Here is a 17367-nt window from a genome sequence, read left to right as displayed (position 1 = left end):
TCTTTCCATAGTAATTTAATAAAAAGAAAAACATAGTTGGAACAATTCAGTTCAGCATTATGTTTGTTTTTTGTTTAAAAAAAAAAAAAAAGGTTTGTTTTTATAAATGACTATTACATAAATATCACAAACAGTAAGGTAAGTGATAGACTGGCATAAATTATATCTGGTAGATAGATAATACTGATACTAACATTATACAGGAGTTTATATTAAAGGGATGTGATAAATAGAATAAAATATTTTATCATAAAGGGAAGCTTGCGCAAAAGTCATATACCAAACAGTTAAATGTTATTACTTAAAATATGTAAAAATTCATTTGATTTTAGTTAAAATCTTTGTGTGTCATCAACCACAGCAACATATCATGCTCATCTTTTTATATCTCCTTGCGAGGTGTAAAAACGTAAAATGTGAATGGGGAATAATTTGATGTTACTAAAGAATAATTTGGGACAAACCATGCAAAGTAATAGACAATGTACATAACGCTAACATTATTTTTAAATAAATAATACATTTTTAACAATAGCTGATTTATTATGGGAATCCTATCCACAGTGCAGACTTCAAAGACATATGACAATGAATTGATTCTGTAACCATTTTGTTGCCAGGGATGTGTATAAATGCTTAGTAAGCCCAGATTATCGTTTCATCTTTTCAGTATGAACAATTTCCAGTAGTGTGGTAGGCTGTAGATATTACCTAAAATAACCTCAGGCACAAAGTTTCTTTTCCTCTCTAGAGACTGCACAATAATTTGTAAAAGTCTGAAAATTAATTTGTTGTTCTGTCAGATGGTTTACGTGGAAAATAAAAAATAATAAGTAATTAGCTGCAGGTAAACAGCTGGTGTATCTCCACAGGAACCCCCAAATAAAGCCGTATGTGAAAAAATACACCATCAAGCACACTGATTTTTCTTCCCACACATCATACCAACCGCTGGTATCAAGTCATCACTTCACAGTTTGCAGTAACTCAAAGTACATCCAATGCTGCTCCACAGCTAGAAAACAAATGCCAACTTCCACCTTATAGACCCAGCTGGTGAGTAACAAGTGGAAGCCAATTTATCCGGGATCACTCGCTGTTGGTACACGCTGGTGCTTTTTTTTATTCAATAAAAAACAGAAATGACTAAAAGTAACTGCGCTCTCTGCGGATCAGATTTAAGGAATTTTATACCTTAATGCTTGAGAGATCATTTAAAGATGTTATAGACAAGACCACCCATTGCTTCTAGGGAAGATAAACATTTGCAGTTCAGAAGACAGAAATTTATATTAAATTCAAAACATTGTATCATGCACACGTAATAGCATAATTTGAACACAGTAGATTGTTCTGCATTAAAAAAAGGTTATATTAAAGTTGTTTATTTTGATTCTAACAGGAAGTTTATGTTTTACACAACTTATCCCTAGGAACCAACAGCTCATGGGATGAAAAAAACATAATTTATGTAAGAACTTACCTGATAAATTCATTTCTTTCATATTGGCAAGAGTCCATGAGCTAGTGACATATGGGATATACAATCCTACCAGGAGGGGCAAAGTTTCCCAAACCTCAAAATGCCTATAAATACACCCCTCACCACACCCACAATTCAGTTTAACGAATAGCCAAGCAGTGGGGTGATAAAGAAAGGAGTAGAAAGCATCAACAAAGGAAATTTGGAAATAATTGTGCTTTATACAAAAAAACATAACCACCATAAAAAGGGTGGGCCTCATGGACTCTTGCCAATATGAAATAAATACATTTTTCAGGTAAGTTCTTACATAAATTATGTTTTCTTTCATGTAATTGGCAAGAATCCATGAGCTAGTGACATATGGGATATCAATACCCAAGATGTGGAGTCTTCCACTCAAGAGTCACTAGAGAGGGAGGGACTAAAACAGCCATATTCCGCTGAGAAAATAATCCACAACCCAAAAATAACATAATTTATGCTTACCTGATAAATTTATTTCTCTTGTAGTGTGTTCAGTCCATGGGTCATCCATTACTTATGGGATATATTCTCCTCCCCAACAGGAAGTTGCAAGAGGATCACCCAAGCAGAGCTGCTATATAGCTCCTCCCCTCACATGTCATATCCAGTCATTCGACCGAAACAAGACGAGAAAGGAGAAACTATAGGGTGCAGTGGTGACTGGAGTTTTAATTAAAATTTAGAACTGCCTCAAAAAAGACAGGGCGGGCCGTGGACTGAACACACTACAAGAGAAATAAATTTATCAGGTAAGCATAAATTATGTTTTCTCTTGTTAAGTGTGTTCAGTCCACGGGTCATCCATTACTTATGGGATAAAGTACCAAAGCTAAAGTACACGGATGATGGGAGGGACAAGGCAGGAACATTAAACAGAAGGAACCACTGCCTGTAGAACCTTTCTCCCAAAACCAGCCTCCGAAGAAGCAAAAGTGTCAAATTTGTAAAATTTTGAAAAGGTATGAAGTGAAGACCAAGTTGCAGCCTTGCAAATCTATTCAACAGAGGCCTCATTCTTAAAGGCCCAGGTGGAAGCCACAGCTCTAGTGGAATGAGCTGTAATTCTTTCAGGAGGCTGTTGTCCAGCAGTCTCATAGGCTAAACGTATTATGCCACAAAGCCAAAAAGAGAGAGAGGTGGCCGAAGCCTTTTGACCTTTCCTCTGACCAGAATAAACGACAAACAGAGAAGAAGTTTGCCGAAAATCTTTAGTTGCCTGTAAGTAGAACTTCAGGGCACGGACTACGTCCAGATTATGCAAAAGACGTTCCTTCTTCGAAGAAGGATTAGGACACAATGAAGGAACAACAATCTCTTGATTGATATTCCTGTTAGAAACAACCTTAGGTAAAAACCCAGGTTTAGTACGCAGAACTACCTTGTCCGAATGAAAAATCAGATAAGGAGAATCGCAATGTAAGGCAGGTAACTCAGAAACTCTTCGAGCCGAGGAAATAGCCATCAAAAACAGAACTTTCCAAGATAAAAGTTTAATATCAATGGAATGAAGGGGTTCAAACGGAACACCCTGAAGAACTTTAAGAACCAAGTTTAAGCTCCACGGAGGAGCAACAGTTTTAAACACAGGCTTAATCCTAGCCAAAGCCTGACAAAAAGCCTGGACGTCTGGATTCTCTGCCAGACGTTTGTGTAAAAGAATAGACAGAGCAGAAATCTGTCCCTTTACCGAACTAGCGGATAAACCCTTTTCTAAACCTTCTTGTAGAAAAGCCAATATCCTAGGAATCCTAACCTTACTCCATGAGTAACTCGTGGATTCACACCAATATAAATATTTATGCCATATCTTATGGCAAATTTTTCTGGTAACAGGTTTCCGAGCCTGTATTAACATATCAATAACCGACTCAGAAAAACCACGCTTTGATAGAATCAAGCGTTCAATCTCCATGTAGTCAGCCTCAGAGAAATTAGGCTTGGATGGTTGAAAGGACCCTGAATTAGAAGGTCCTGCCTCAGAGGCAGAGACCATGGTGGACAGGACGACATGTCCACTAGGTCTGCATACCGGGTCCTGCGTGGCCACGCAGGCACTATCAGAATCACTGATGCTCTCTCCTGTTTGATCCTGGCAATCAGTCGAGGTAGCAACGGAAATGGTGGAAACACATAAGCCATGTTGAAAACCCAAGGGGCTGCTAGTGCATCTACCAGCACCGCTCCCGGGTCCCTGGACCTGGATCCGTAACAAGGAAGCTTGGCGTTCTGGCGAGATGCCATGAGATCCAGCTCCGGTTCGCCCCAACGAAGAATCAGTTGAGCAAACACCTCCGGGTGAAGTTCCCACTCCCCCGGATGAAAGGTCTGGCGACTTAGAAAGTCCGCCTCCCAGTTCTCCACGCCTGGGATGTAGATCGCTGACAGGTGACAAGAGTGCGACTCTGCCCAGCGAATTATCTTCGAGACTTCCAACATCGCTAGGGAACTGCTGGTTCCCCCTTGATGATTGATGTAAGCCACAGTCGTGATGTTGTCCGACTGAAATCTGATGAACCTCAGTGTTGCTAACTGAGGCCAAGCTAGAAGAGCATTGAATATTGCTCTTAATTCCAGAATGTTTATTGGGAGGAGTTTCTCCTCCTGAGTCCACGATCCCTGAGCCTTCAGGGAGTTCCAGACTGCACCCCAGCCTAGTAGGCTGGCATCTGTTGTTACAATCGTCCAATCTGGTCTGCGGAAAGTCATTCCTTTGGACAGATGAACCCGCGACAACCACCAGAGAAGAGAATCTCTGGTCTCCTGGTCCAGACTTAGTAAAGGGGACAGATCTGAGTAATCCCCATTCCATTGACTTAGCATGCATAGTTGCAGCGGTCTGAGATGTAGGCACGCAAATGGCACTATGTCCATTGCCGCGACCATTAAGCCGATTAATTCCATGCACTGAGCTACTGATGGGCTTGGAATGGAATGAAGGACACGGCAAGCATTTAGGATTTTTGATAACCTGGACTCCGTCAGGTAAATCTTCATCTCTACAGAATCTATAAGAGTCCCTAGAAAGGGAACCCTTGTGAGTGGGAACAGAGAACTCTTTTCCATGTTCACTTTCCACCCATGCGACCTCAGAAATGCTAGAACTATCTCTGTATGAGACTTTGCATTTTGAAAAGTTGACGCTTGTATCAGGATGTCGTCTAGGTACGGAGCCACCGCTATGCCTCGCGGTCTTAGTGCCGCCAGAAGCGAGCCCAGAACCTTTGTAAAAATTCTCAGGGCCGTAGCCAACCCGAAGGGAAGAGCTACAAACTGGTAATGCCTGTCTAGAAAGGCAAACCTTAGGTACCAATAATGATCCTTGTGAATCGGTATGTGAAGGTAGGCATCCTTCAATTCCACTGTGGTCATATACTGACCCTCCTGGATCATGGGTAGGATGGTTCGAATAGTTTCCATTTTGAACGATGGAACTCTTAGGAATTTGTTTAAGATCTTCAGGTCCAAGATTGGCCTGAAGGTTCCCTCTTTTTTGGGAACCACAAACAGATTTGAGTAAAAACCTTGCCCTTGTTCCGTCCGCGGAACCGGGTGGATCACTCCCATTACTAAGAGGTCTTGTACACATCGTAGAAATGCCTCTTTCTTTATTAGGTTTGTTGATAACCTTGACAGATGAAATCTCCCTTGTGGAGGAGAAGTTTTGAAGTCCAGAAGGTATCCCTGAGATATGATCTCCAACGCCCAGGGATCCTGGACATCTCTTGCCCAGGCCTGGGCGAAGAGAGAAAGTCTGCCCCCCACTAGATCCGTTTCCGGATAGGGGGCCCTCTCTTCATGCTGTCTTAGGGGCAGAAGTAAGTTTTCTGGCCTGCTTGCCCTTGTTCCAGGACTGGTTGCCTTTCCAACCCTGTCTGTAACGAGTAGCAGTCCCTTCATGTTTTGGAGCGGAGGAAGTTGATGCTGCTCCTGCCTTGAAATTACGAAAGGCACGAAAATTAGACTGTTTGGCCTTTGATTTGGCCCTGTCCTGAGGAAGGGTGTGACCCTTACCTCCAGTAATGTCAGCAATAATTTCTTTCAAGCCGGGCCCGAATAAGGTTTGCCCTTTGAAAGGAATATTAAGCAATTTAGATTTAGAAGTTACATCTGCTGACCAGGATTTAAGCCATAGCGCTCTGGATGGTGAATCCGGAGTTCTTAGCCGTTAGTTTGGTTAAATGCACAACGGCACCCGAAACTAATGCATTAGCTAGCTTAAGGGCTTTAAGCTTGTTCATAATCTCATCCAATGGTGCTGTGCGAATAGCCTCTTCCAGAGACTCAAACTAGAATGCCGCTGCAGCAGTGACGGGCGCAATGCATGCAAGGGGCTGTAATATAAAACCTTGTTGAACAAACATTTTCTTAAGGTAACCTTCTAATTTTTTATCCATTGGATCTGAGAAAGCACAACTATCCTCCACCGGGATAGTGCTACGCTTGGCTAAAGTAGAAACTGCTCCCTCCACCTTAGGGACCGTCTGCCATAAGCCTCGTGTGGTGGCGTCTATTGGGAACATTTTTCTAAATATCGGAGGAGGGGAAAAGGGCACACCGGGTCTATCCCACTACTTGCTAATAATCTCTGTAAGCCTTTTAGGTATAGGAAAAACGTCAGTACACACCGGTACCGCATAGTATTTATCCAGCCTACATAATTTCTCTGGGATTGCAACCGTGTTGCAATCGTTCAGAGCCGCTAACACCTCCCCTAGCAATACACGGAGGTTCTCAAGCTTAAATTTAAAATTTGAAATTTCTGAATCCGGTCTCCCCGGATCAGATCCGTCACCCACAGAATGAAGCTCTCCGTCCTCATGTTCTGCAAATTGTGACGCAGTATCGGACATGGCTCTCGTTTCATCGGCGCGCTCTGTTCTAAACCCAGAGCTTTCGCACTTGCTCTTAACTCAGGCAAATTAGATAATACTTCTTTCATAACATTAGCCATATCATGCAAAGTGATTTGTAAGGGCCTTGATGTACTTGGCGCCACAATCTCACGCACCTTCTGAGCGGGAGGCGAAGGTACTGACACGTGAGGAGAGTTAGGCGGCATAACTTCCCCCTCGTTGTCTGGTGATAATTTCTTTACCGGTAAAGACTGACTTTTATTTAAAGTAACATCAATACAATTGGTACACATATTTCTATTGGGCTCCACATTGGCTTTTAAACATAATGAACAAGCAGATTCATCTGTATTAGACATGTTTAAACAGACTAGCAATGAAGGCTAGCAAGCTTGGAAAAAATCTTTCAATAAATTTACAAGCAATAGAAAAAAAACGCTGCAGCGCTTTTAAAAACACAAAAAAACTGTCACAGTTGAAATAACAATGAACTAATTCAGTTATAGCCAACAATTTTAACAGTAAATGTATGAATTTAGCAGAGGATTGCACCCACTAGCAAACGGACGATTAACCCCTCAATATCCAAAAACGGATAATCAATTTAAGATTCAACGCTTTTATCACAGTCAAACACACTGTCACAGGTCTGCTGTGACTGATTACCTCCCTCAAAAATGAATTTTGAAGACCCCTGCGCCCTCTGGAGACGTCCTGGATCAAGGAGGAAGAAGCAGGAAGACTGTGCAAGAATTTTAACTGCGCAACAAGGCGCTAAAAAAGGTCCCTCCCACTCATATTACAACAGTGGGAGACCTGTTACAACGGTTTCTATGCAGAAATATACGTTAGCCATATGGAAAAAAATCATGCCCAAAAAGATTTATCACCAAAGTACCTCACAAAACGAATAACATGCCAGTAAACGTTTTAAAAAACAACTTTCCAGTGTTATGCAAAGTTATCACTAAGCCTGCTACCAGTCGCTTCTACTGCAGTTAAGGCTCATACATTTATTTCAGTATTAACAGTATTTTCTCAGTCAAATTCTAGTCCCTAGAAAATAACTCAACTGCGCATACATTTATCAGCCTGATACCAGTCGCTACTACTGCATTAAAGGCTGTACTTACATCATATGGGTAACAGCAGAGTTTTCTTAGTCAATTCCATTCCTAGAAAATGTTACTGCACATACCTCATTTGCGGGGGACCCCGCATGCTATTCCCTTTTCTGAAGTTACCCCACTCCTCAGAATGTGCGAGAACAGCCAGTGGATCTTAGTTACGTCTGCTAAGATCATTGAAAACGCAGGCAGATTCTTCTTCTAAATACTGCCTGAGAGAAAAACAGCACACTCCTGTGCCATTTAAAAATAACAAACTTTTGATTGAAGAAATAAATTAAGTATAAAACACCACTCCTCTCGCGGACCTCCTTCTATGTTGAGACTTGCAAGAGAATGACTGGATATGACATGTGAGGGGAGGAGCTATATAGCAGCTCTGCTTGGGTGATCCTCTTGCAACTTCCTGTTGGGGAGGAGAATATATCCCATAAGTAATGGATGACCCGTGGACTGAACACACTTAACAAGAGAAAAGTTTATTTTCACTTTTGAAAGAAAAAAACTTAAATCAAAAAGCAGAAGAATCAAACTGAAACAGCTGCCTGAAGAACTTTTCTACCAAAAACTGCTTCCGAAGAAGCAAATACATAAAAATGGAAGAATTTAGTAAATGTATGCAAAGAGGACCAAGTGGCTGCTTTGCAAATCTGATCGACTGAAGCTTCATTCTTAAAAGCCCATGAAGTAGAGACTGATCTAGTAGAATGAGCTGTAATTCTCTGAGGCGGTGTTTGACCCGACTCCAAATAAGCTTGATGCATCAAAAGTTTCAACCAAGGAAACAGCAGAAGCTTTCTGACCTTTCCTAAGACCAGAAAATAAAACAAATAGACTAGAAGTCTTCCTGAAATTTTTAGTAGCTTCCACATAATATTTCAAAGCTCTTACCACATCCAAAGAATGTAAGGATCTCTCCAAAGAATTCTTAGGATTAGGACATAAAGAAGGGACAACAATTTCTCTACTAATGTTGTTAGAATTCACAACCTTAGGTAAAAATTGAAAAGAAGTCCGCAAAACTGCCTTATCCTGATGAAAAATCAGAAAAGGAGACTCACAAGAAAGAGCAGATAGCTCAGAAACTCTTCTAGCAGAAGAGATAGCCAAAAGGAACAACACTTTCCAAGAAAGTAGTTTAATGTCCAAAGAATGCATAGGTTCAAATGGAGGAGCCTGTAAAGCCCTCAGAACCAAATTAAGACTCCAAGGAGGAGAAATTGACTTAATACGAACTAAAGCCTGTACAAAACAATGTATATCAGGAAGTATAGCAATTTTTCTGTGAAATAAAACAGAAGAGCGGAGATTTGTCCTTTCAAGGAACTTGCAGACAATCCCTTATCCAGACCATCCTGAAGAAACTGCAAAATTCTAGGAATTCTAAAAGAATGCCAGGAGAATTTATGAGAAGAACACCATGAAATGTAAGTCTTCCAAACTCTATAATAAATCTTCCTAGAGACAGATTTACAAGCTTGTAACATAGTATTAATCACTGAATCAGAGAAACCTCTATGACTTAGAACTAAGCGTTCAATTTCCATACCTTCAAATTTAATGATTTGAGATCCTGATGGAAAAACGGACCTTGAGATAGTAGGTCCGGCCGTAACGGAAGTGGCCAAGGCGGGCAACTGGACATCCGAACCAGATCCGCATACCAAAACCTGTGTGGCCATGCTGGAGCCACCAGCAACACAAAAGACTGTTCCATGATGATTTTGGAAATCACTCTTGGAAGGAGAAATAGAGGCGGGAAGATGTAAGCAGGTTGATAACACCAAGGAAGTGTCAGCGCATCCACTGCTTCCGCCTGAACATCCCTGGATCTGGACAGGTATCTGGGAAGTTTCTTGTTTAGATGAGAGGCCATGAGATCTATCTCTGGAAGCCCCCACATCTGAACAATCTGAGAAAACACATCTGGATGGAGAGACCACTCCCCTGGATGTAAAGTCTGGCGACTGAGATAATCCGCCTCCCAATTGTCTACACCTGGGATATGCACCGCAGAGATTAGACAGGAGCTGGATTCCGCCCAAGCAAGTACCCGAGATACTTCTTTCATAGCTTGGGGACTGTGAGTCCCACCCTGATGATTGACATAAGCCACAGTTGTGATATTGTCTGTCTGAAAACAAATGAACGGTTCTCTCTTTAGTAGAGGCCAGAACTGAAGAGCCCTGAGAATTGCACGGAGTATTAAAATATTTATTGGTAATCTCGCCTCTTGAGATTTCCAAACCCCTTGTGCTGTCAGAGACCCCCAAACAGCTCCCCAACCTGAAAGACTTGCATCTGTTGTGATCACAGTCCAGGTTGGGCGAACAAAAAAAGCCCCTTGAACCAAACGATGGTCATCTATCCACCATGTCAGAGAGTGTCGTACATTGGGATTCAAGGATATTAATTGTGATATCTTTGTATAATCCCTGCACCATTGATTCAGCATACAAAGCTGTAGAGGTCTCATGTGAAAACGAGCAAAGGGGATTGCGTCCGATGCTGCAGTCATGAGACCTAAAACTTCCATGCACATAGCCACTGAAGGGAATGACTGAGACTGAAGGTGCCGGCAGGCTGCAACCAATTTTAAGCGTCTCTTGTCTGTTACAGACAGAGTCATGGACACTGAATCTATCTGGAAGCCTAAAAAGGTGACCCTTGTCTGAGGAATCAAGAAACTTTTTGGTAAATTGATCCTCCAACCATGTTTCCGAAGAAACACTAGTTGATTCGTGTGAGATTCTGCAGTATGTAAAGACTGAGCTAGTACCAAGATATCGTCCAAATAAGGAAACACTGCAATACCCTGTTCTCTGATTACAGATAGTAGGGCACCCAGAACCTTTGAAAGATTCTTGGAGCTGTTGCTAGGCCAAATGGAAGAGCAACAAATTGGTAATGCTTGTCTAGAAAAGAGAATCTCAGAAACTGATAGTGTTCTGGATGAATCGGAATATGAAGGTATGCATCCTGCAAGTCTATTGTGGACATATAATGTCCTTGCTGAACAAAAGGCAGAATAGTCCTTATAGTCACCATCTTGAAAGTTGGTACTCTTACATAACGATTCAAAATTTTCAGATCCAGAACTGGTCTGAACAAATTTTCTTTCTTTGGGACAATGAATAGGTTTGAATAAAACCCCAAACCTTGTTCCTAAAGAGGAACTGGCATGATTACCCCTGAAGACTCTAGGTCTGAAACACACTTCAGAAAAGCCTGAACTTTAACTGGATTTACAGGAATGTGTGAGAGAAAGAATCTTCTCACAGGAGGTCTTACTTTGAATCCTATTCGATACCCTTGAGAGACAATGCTCTGAATCCAATGATTTTGGACAGATTTTATCCAAAAATCCTTGAAAAACCTTATTCTGCCCCCTACCAGCTGAGCTGGAATGAGGGCCGCACCTTCATACGGACTTAGGGGCAGACTTTCGTTTCCTAAATGGCTTGGATTTATTCCAATTTGAGGAAGGCTTCCAACTGGAAGCAGATTCCTTGGGAGGAGGATTGAGTTTTTGTTCCTTATTCTGACGAAAGGAACGAAAACGGTTAGAAGCCTTAGATTTACCCTTAGGTTTTTTATCCTGAGGAAAAAAAAATCCTTTTCCCCCAGTGATAGTTGAAATAATAGAATCCAACTGAGAACCAAATAAATTATTACCTTGGAAAGAAAGAGATAGTAATCTAGATTTAGATGTCATATCAGCATTCCAAGATTTAAGCCACAAAGCTCTTCTAGCTAATACAGCTAAAGACATGGATCTAACATCAATTTTGATAATATAAAAAATGGCATCACAAATAAAATGATTAGCATGTTGCAGTAAGCGAACAATGCTAGATATGTCAGAATCCAATTCATGTTGCGCTAAATTTTCCAACCAGAAAGTTGATGCAGCCGCAACATCACCCAAAGAAATAGCAGGTCTGAGAAGATGACCTGAATATAAATAGGCCTTCCTTAGATAAGATTCAAGCTTCCTATCTAAAGGATCCTTAAAGGAAGTGCTATCTTCCATAGGAATAGTAGTACGTTTAGCAAGAGTAGAAATAGCCCCATCAACTTTGGGGATCTTTTCCCAAAACTCTATAGATTTTGCTGGTAAAGGATACAATCTCTTAAACCTTGAAGAAGGAATAAAGGAAGTACCTGGCTTATTCCATTCCCTAGAAATCATATCAGAAATAGCCTCAGGAATGGGAAAAACAACTGGGGAAACCACAGGAGGTTTAAAAACAGCATTTAAACGTTTATTAGACTGAACGTCAATAGGACTGGTTACCTCAATATCCAAAGTAATTAACACTTCTTTTAATAAAGAACACATATACTATATTTTAAATAAATAAGTAGATTTGTCAGTGTCAATATCTGAGGAAGGATCTTCTGTTTCAGATAGATCCTCAGCAGAAGAGGATGAGTTATTATGTTGTTGGTCATTTGAAATTTCATCAGCTAAATGAGAAGTTTTAAAAGACCTTTTACGTTTATTAGAAGGTGGAAATGCAGACAAAGCCTTCATAATAGATTCAGAAACAAATTCTTTAAAATTTACAGGTATATCATGCACATTAGAAGTTGAAGGAACTGCAACTGGCAATGTACTATTACTGATAGAAACACTATCTGCATGTAAAAGTTTACCATGACAACTATTACAAATGACATTCGGTGGAATAATTTCTACAATTTTGCAACAAATGCACTTAGCTTTGGTAGAACCGATGTCAGGAAGCAATGTTCCAGCAGAAACTTCAGAGACAGGATCGGATTGGGACATCTTGCTCAATGTAAAAGAAAAAACAACATATAAAGCAAAATTATCTATTTCCTTAAATGACAGTTTCAGGAATGGGAAAAAATGCAAAAGCATAGGCCTCTTGATAGAGAAGAAAGCAGGAGGCAAACATGAATGGGGTATTGAAATAATGAAAAAAATTTGGCGCCAAGTATGACGCACAACGTAACGTAAACTTTTTTGGCGCCAAAAATGACCGGAAATGACACACTTGCACTAATGACGCCGCCGTGTGAAAGGTCTCGGCGTCACGTATGACGCCGGAAATGACGAAGTTGCGTCAAAAACGTATTTTTTCGCGCCAAAAAAAGTTTGCGCCAAAAATGACGCAATAAAGTCTAGCATTTGACGCACCCGCGGGCCTAACACCTGCAATTGCAAAAGTAGTCAAATTGAAAAAAAGACTAAACCCCAGGTAAGAAATAAATTTCTTAAAGTGTTTACATTCCCAAATATGAAACTGACAGTCTGCAGAAGGAAATACATGAACCTGACTCATGGCAAATATAAGTACAATACATATATTTAGAACTTTATATAAATGCATAAAGTGCCAAACCATAGCTGAGAGTGTCTTAAGTAATGAAAACATACTTACCAAAAGACACCCATCCACATATAGCAGATAGCCAAACCAGTACTAAAACAGTTATTAGTAGAGGTAATGGTAAATTGAGAGTATATCGTCGATCTGTAAAGGGAGGTAGGAGATGAATAACTACGACCGATAACAGAGAACTTATGAAATAGACCCCCGTTAGGGAAATCATCGTATTCAATAAGTGATACTCCCTTCACGTCACTCTGACATTCTCTGTACTCTGAGAGGAATCGGGCTTCAACAATGCTGAGAAGCGCATATCAACGTAGAAATCTTAGCACAAACTTACTTCACCACCTCCATAGGAGGCAAAGTTTGTAAAACTGAATTGTGGGTGTGGTGAGGGGTGTATTTATAGGCATTTTGAGGTTTGGGAAACTTTGCCCCTCCTGGTAGGATTGTATATCCCATATGTCACTAGCTCATGGACTCTTGCCAATTACATGAAAGAAATCAACCCCTACAGCTCTATTTGTGAACATTAATCTAGTCCACAAACATAAAAACCGTATCCAGTATAAATATTTAAAATCTGTAGTAGAGAAAAACAGAAACGCCACACAAGGGAGATCTAAGAGCAGTATGTATAGCAAAACTGAATCACACTTTATTAAAAAGTGAAAAGCACACTCACAAGAGAAGCCCCTTCACAAGTAGAGGCAAACTTGTACAGCGTAATACACATCCAAGGTGTAAGTGAGATAAGTAGAGCGCTGGAAACAGTGATTCCAAACACCTCACAGTAAATAAGTCCTTCAGACTAATTTTGTGTTATACAAAAAAGAGGGGTGGGGCGTGAGGGCGCTAGTGAAAGCTTAAGAAATCTAAATGGTGAATATTTAACACAGTATGTGTCTATGTATTCAGTGTCTGCTCAAATAATTGCTTTAAATATATAAAACTAAAATTTCAGTGTTTGTTTATATAAATGCTGTGTGATAGTTTGTGTATTTTATAACGTTTTAGGATATATTATGACCATATATCATAATTTATAATAATTTAAATAAAGTGCACTGTGTGACAAATTTTCTGCAACCAAAAATTCTTTGATTTTTAATATACACTGCTATATAGAATCAATATTTCTCTTGAAAATTTCATACGTTTTAAACTTGGTTTTAACTTACAAATTCTAAGTATACCGATGTTCAAATATATATCTTCATTCAAATACTATATAGGTATTTCTCTTTTGTACAAATATATGCCAAAAGAACAACAAAAGAGGAGATTAAATGTTAATAAAAGTTATTTATTATAATCTCCTCTTTTGTTGTTCTTTTGGCATATATTTGTACAAAAGAGAAATACCTATATAGTATTTGAATGAAGATATATATTTGAACATCGGTATACTTAGAATTTGTAAGTTAAAACCAAGTTTAAAACGTATGAAATTTTCAAGAGAAATATTGATTCTATATAGCAGTGTATATTAAAAATCAAAGAATTTTTGGTTGCAGAAAATTTGTCACACAGTGCACTTTATTTAAATTATTATAAATTATGATATATGGTCATAATATATCCTAAAACGTTATAAAATACACAAACTATCACACAGCATTTATATAAACAAACACTGAAATTTTAGTTTTATATATTTAAAGCAATTATTTGAGCAGACACTGAATACATAGACACATACTGTGTTAAATATTCACCATTTAGATTTCTTAAGCTTTCACTAGCGCCCTCACGCCCCACCCCTCTTTTTTGTAATACACATCCACCCAGGTACTGGTAATTATGGAAGTCTTCCAAAGTCGAACATCCGGCGTTCCTCTCTGTCTCCTTGTTAATCCGCCCCGATATACACAGGGGACATTTGAAGTGGATCTGTGTTACGCTCCTCCTATAAAAGACTTCTACAGTCCCAGTGATAACTCCAATGCGTGGTTGGGTAAAATGATCTACAAAAAAAAAAGTCACTATGGGACTAAAAGCAACTAAAATCACATATAAGCACCACAATACAGTGTAGATATAAACTGAGTGGTTTGTGGGCGTATCTACACTGTATTGTGGTGCTGATATGTGATTTTATTTAGATACTTTTACCCAACCACACATTGACGTTATCACTGGGACTGTGGAAGTCTATTGTTTTAGGAGGAACATAACACGGATCCACTCTAAAAGTCCCCTGTGTATATCTGGGCGAATTTACAAGGAGAAATCAAACAAAGTCCAGCACTATAGAATACAAGAAAGTCCTTTATTTAATTCATGTTAAAAACAGGGGTACAGCAGATTAAAAGAGAGAGCCTTATTTAGATTAACAAGGAGACAGAGAGGAACACCGGATGTTCGACTTTGGAAGACTTCCATAATTACCAGCACCTGGGTGGATGTGTATAACGCTGTACAAGTTTGCCTCTACTTGTGAAGGGGCTTCTCTTGTGAGTGTGCTTTTGGCTTGTTTAATAAAGTGTGATTCAGTTTTACTATACATACTGCACTTAAATCTACCTTGTGTTTTCTCTACTACAGATTTGTACACAGTTTCTACCCACTCCAGTAAGGAGCTTAGCCTTAGCCACCACCAATGTGGAGGATTTAAGGAATTGTGTTTATTGATCACATACAGATTTAAAACATTTTCATGTAGAGGAGACATACTCCTTAAAGGGCCAGGTGCTCCTTTACCTAACTATATTGGGGTCACTATTATAAATAAATATTTAAAAAGTTAGAACGTTTAAAAAGGAAACTATAATGGTTAAGCACTACTGACATCAATTTTTATGTATCAGGCAAGTTCTTTTTTATTTTTATTTAGCAGGAAGCACCAGTTATCATTAACAATGTATTAATTTACTTTAACAGCCCTGCAGATTGCTAAAGTGCCAACATTAGAGGAAGGGGAAAAAGCCCTTGAAGACAGCTTGTAATCTAAAACATATGTTAAGAAAAATTAAAGCTGATTTAATTGTGTGTGTGTCTTACTATTAAAATCGTGCTGTAAAAATGATCTGCGAAACGGAGCCCTCTCTGACCCATATGCTAACAGCATCAAACGTTGTTAAGTTTTAAATTGATCAAACAGTAGTATATATAATTTTTTAGGATTTATGAGATATAAAACATTAGCACTCTTTAAAAGGGATTTGAAACCCATTTTTTTTCTTTAATGATTCAGATAGAGCAGGCAATTTAAGCAACTTTCTAATTTACTCCTATTATCATTTTTTATTTTGCTTTCTTTATTTGAAAGAGCAGGAATGCAAGCTTAGGAGCCGGCCCATTTTTTGTTCAGCACCTAGGTAGCACTTGCTGATTGGTGGCTCAATGTAGATGCCAAGAGAATGAATAAACATCGATAATAGGAGTAAATTAGAAAGTTGCTTAAAGGGACAGTCTAAATATATATAATCCCTTTATTACCTATTTGCATAACCAACACGGTTATATTAATATACTTTTTACCTCTGTGATTACCTTGCATCTAAGCCTTTTCTGACAGCCCCCTGATCACCTGACTTTTTATTTATTATCTATTGACTTGCATTTTATCCAATTAGTGCCGTGTCTGCCACAACCCACGGGCGTTAGCACAATGTTATCTATATGGAGAACTAGCAGTCTCCTGTTGTGAAACGCAAATAAAAAAAAGCATGTGATAAGAAGCTGTCTTTAGTGACTTAGAAACAGGCAGAAATTTAGAGGTTTAAAGGTTATAAAGTATATTAATATGACAATGTTGGTTGTGCAAAGCTGGGAAATGGGTAGTAAAGGAATTATCTATCTTTTTAAACAATAACAATTCTGGTATAGACTGTCCCTTTAAAATTGCATGCTCTATCTGAATTATGAAAGAAATACATTTGGGTTTTTATATACCTTTAATGTGTTAATGCAGCGACAAGACCAGACTATGGGCCTGATGATGACGCAAAATATTTGGGGGATTTTCGAGAGCATTATATTGCAATGCATGTGTCTCGCACAGGTACCCAGTGCTTTAATCAAAGCATTTGTCTAACAATATTAGCTGCTACCCTTTATTTTTTAGGATTAATTAGGTCTTGTATTAGCATGTCCAACATGCTTATTTAAGTATTTATATTTTTCTATGGCAAGTAATAGCTGCATCAATTTTAGGAGTATAAACCATAAATTCAGAACCTGTATTCAAAAGCTCATAGTGTGTAATAGCCAAAACGCGTTGCTCTATTTTTGGTCTGCTTGAGGAACCGTACGTGTGAATCTAACACAACCAATATCTAGACGCTGGAACGGCAATAAGCGTATCTGGTGTGTTGGTCGTAATCAGAAGCGTCCCTCAACAGATCAATGAGATCCTGTCTTCATCCAGCTAAATAATTGTTCGTTTGGGAAAGTTTCGGATCTGCCAAAGTACCTGGAGAGACGTCCGACACCATCTGGTTTAAGTAAGACGTGAATAACCATATTTGAAAAATCTTCCGTACTTGTGACAAGTTTTCTGTTCTGTCCTC

At 39.2% G+C, this 17367-nt stretch overlaps 1 protein-coding gene across 2 annotated transcripts in view; it reads right to left on the bottom strand.

Moving 5' to 3' along the window:
- JADE1 (jade family PHD finger 1) overlaps positions 1-17367 on the bottom strand; it is a 343209-nt gene that overhangs the window by 111417 nt on the left and 214425 nt on the right. The gene's annotated exons all lie outside the window — the stretch shown is intronic.

This window comes from Bombina bombina, chromosome 2 (genome assembly GCF_027579735.1).
Source record: "Bombina bombina isolate aBomBom1 chromosome 2, aBomBom1.pri, whole genome shotgun sequence".
In the NCBI taxonomy this organism is placed as follows: Eukaryota; Metazoa; Chordata; class Amphibia; order Anura; family Bombinatoridae; genus Bombina; species Bombina bombina.
The sequence above is the reverse complement of the archived record's forward strand: the minus strand, read 5'-3'. Positions and strand labels throughout refer to the sequence as shown.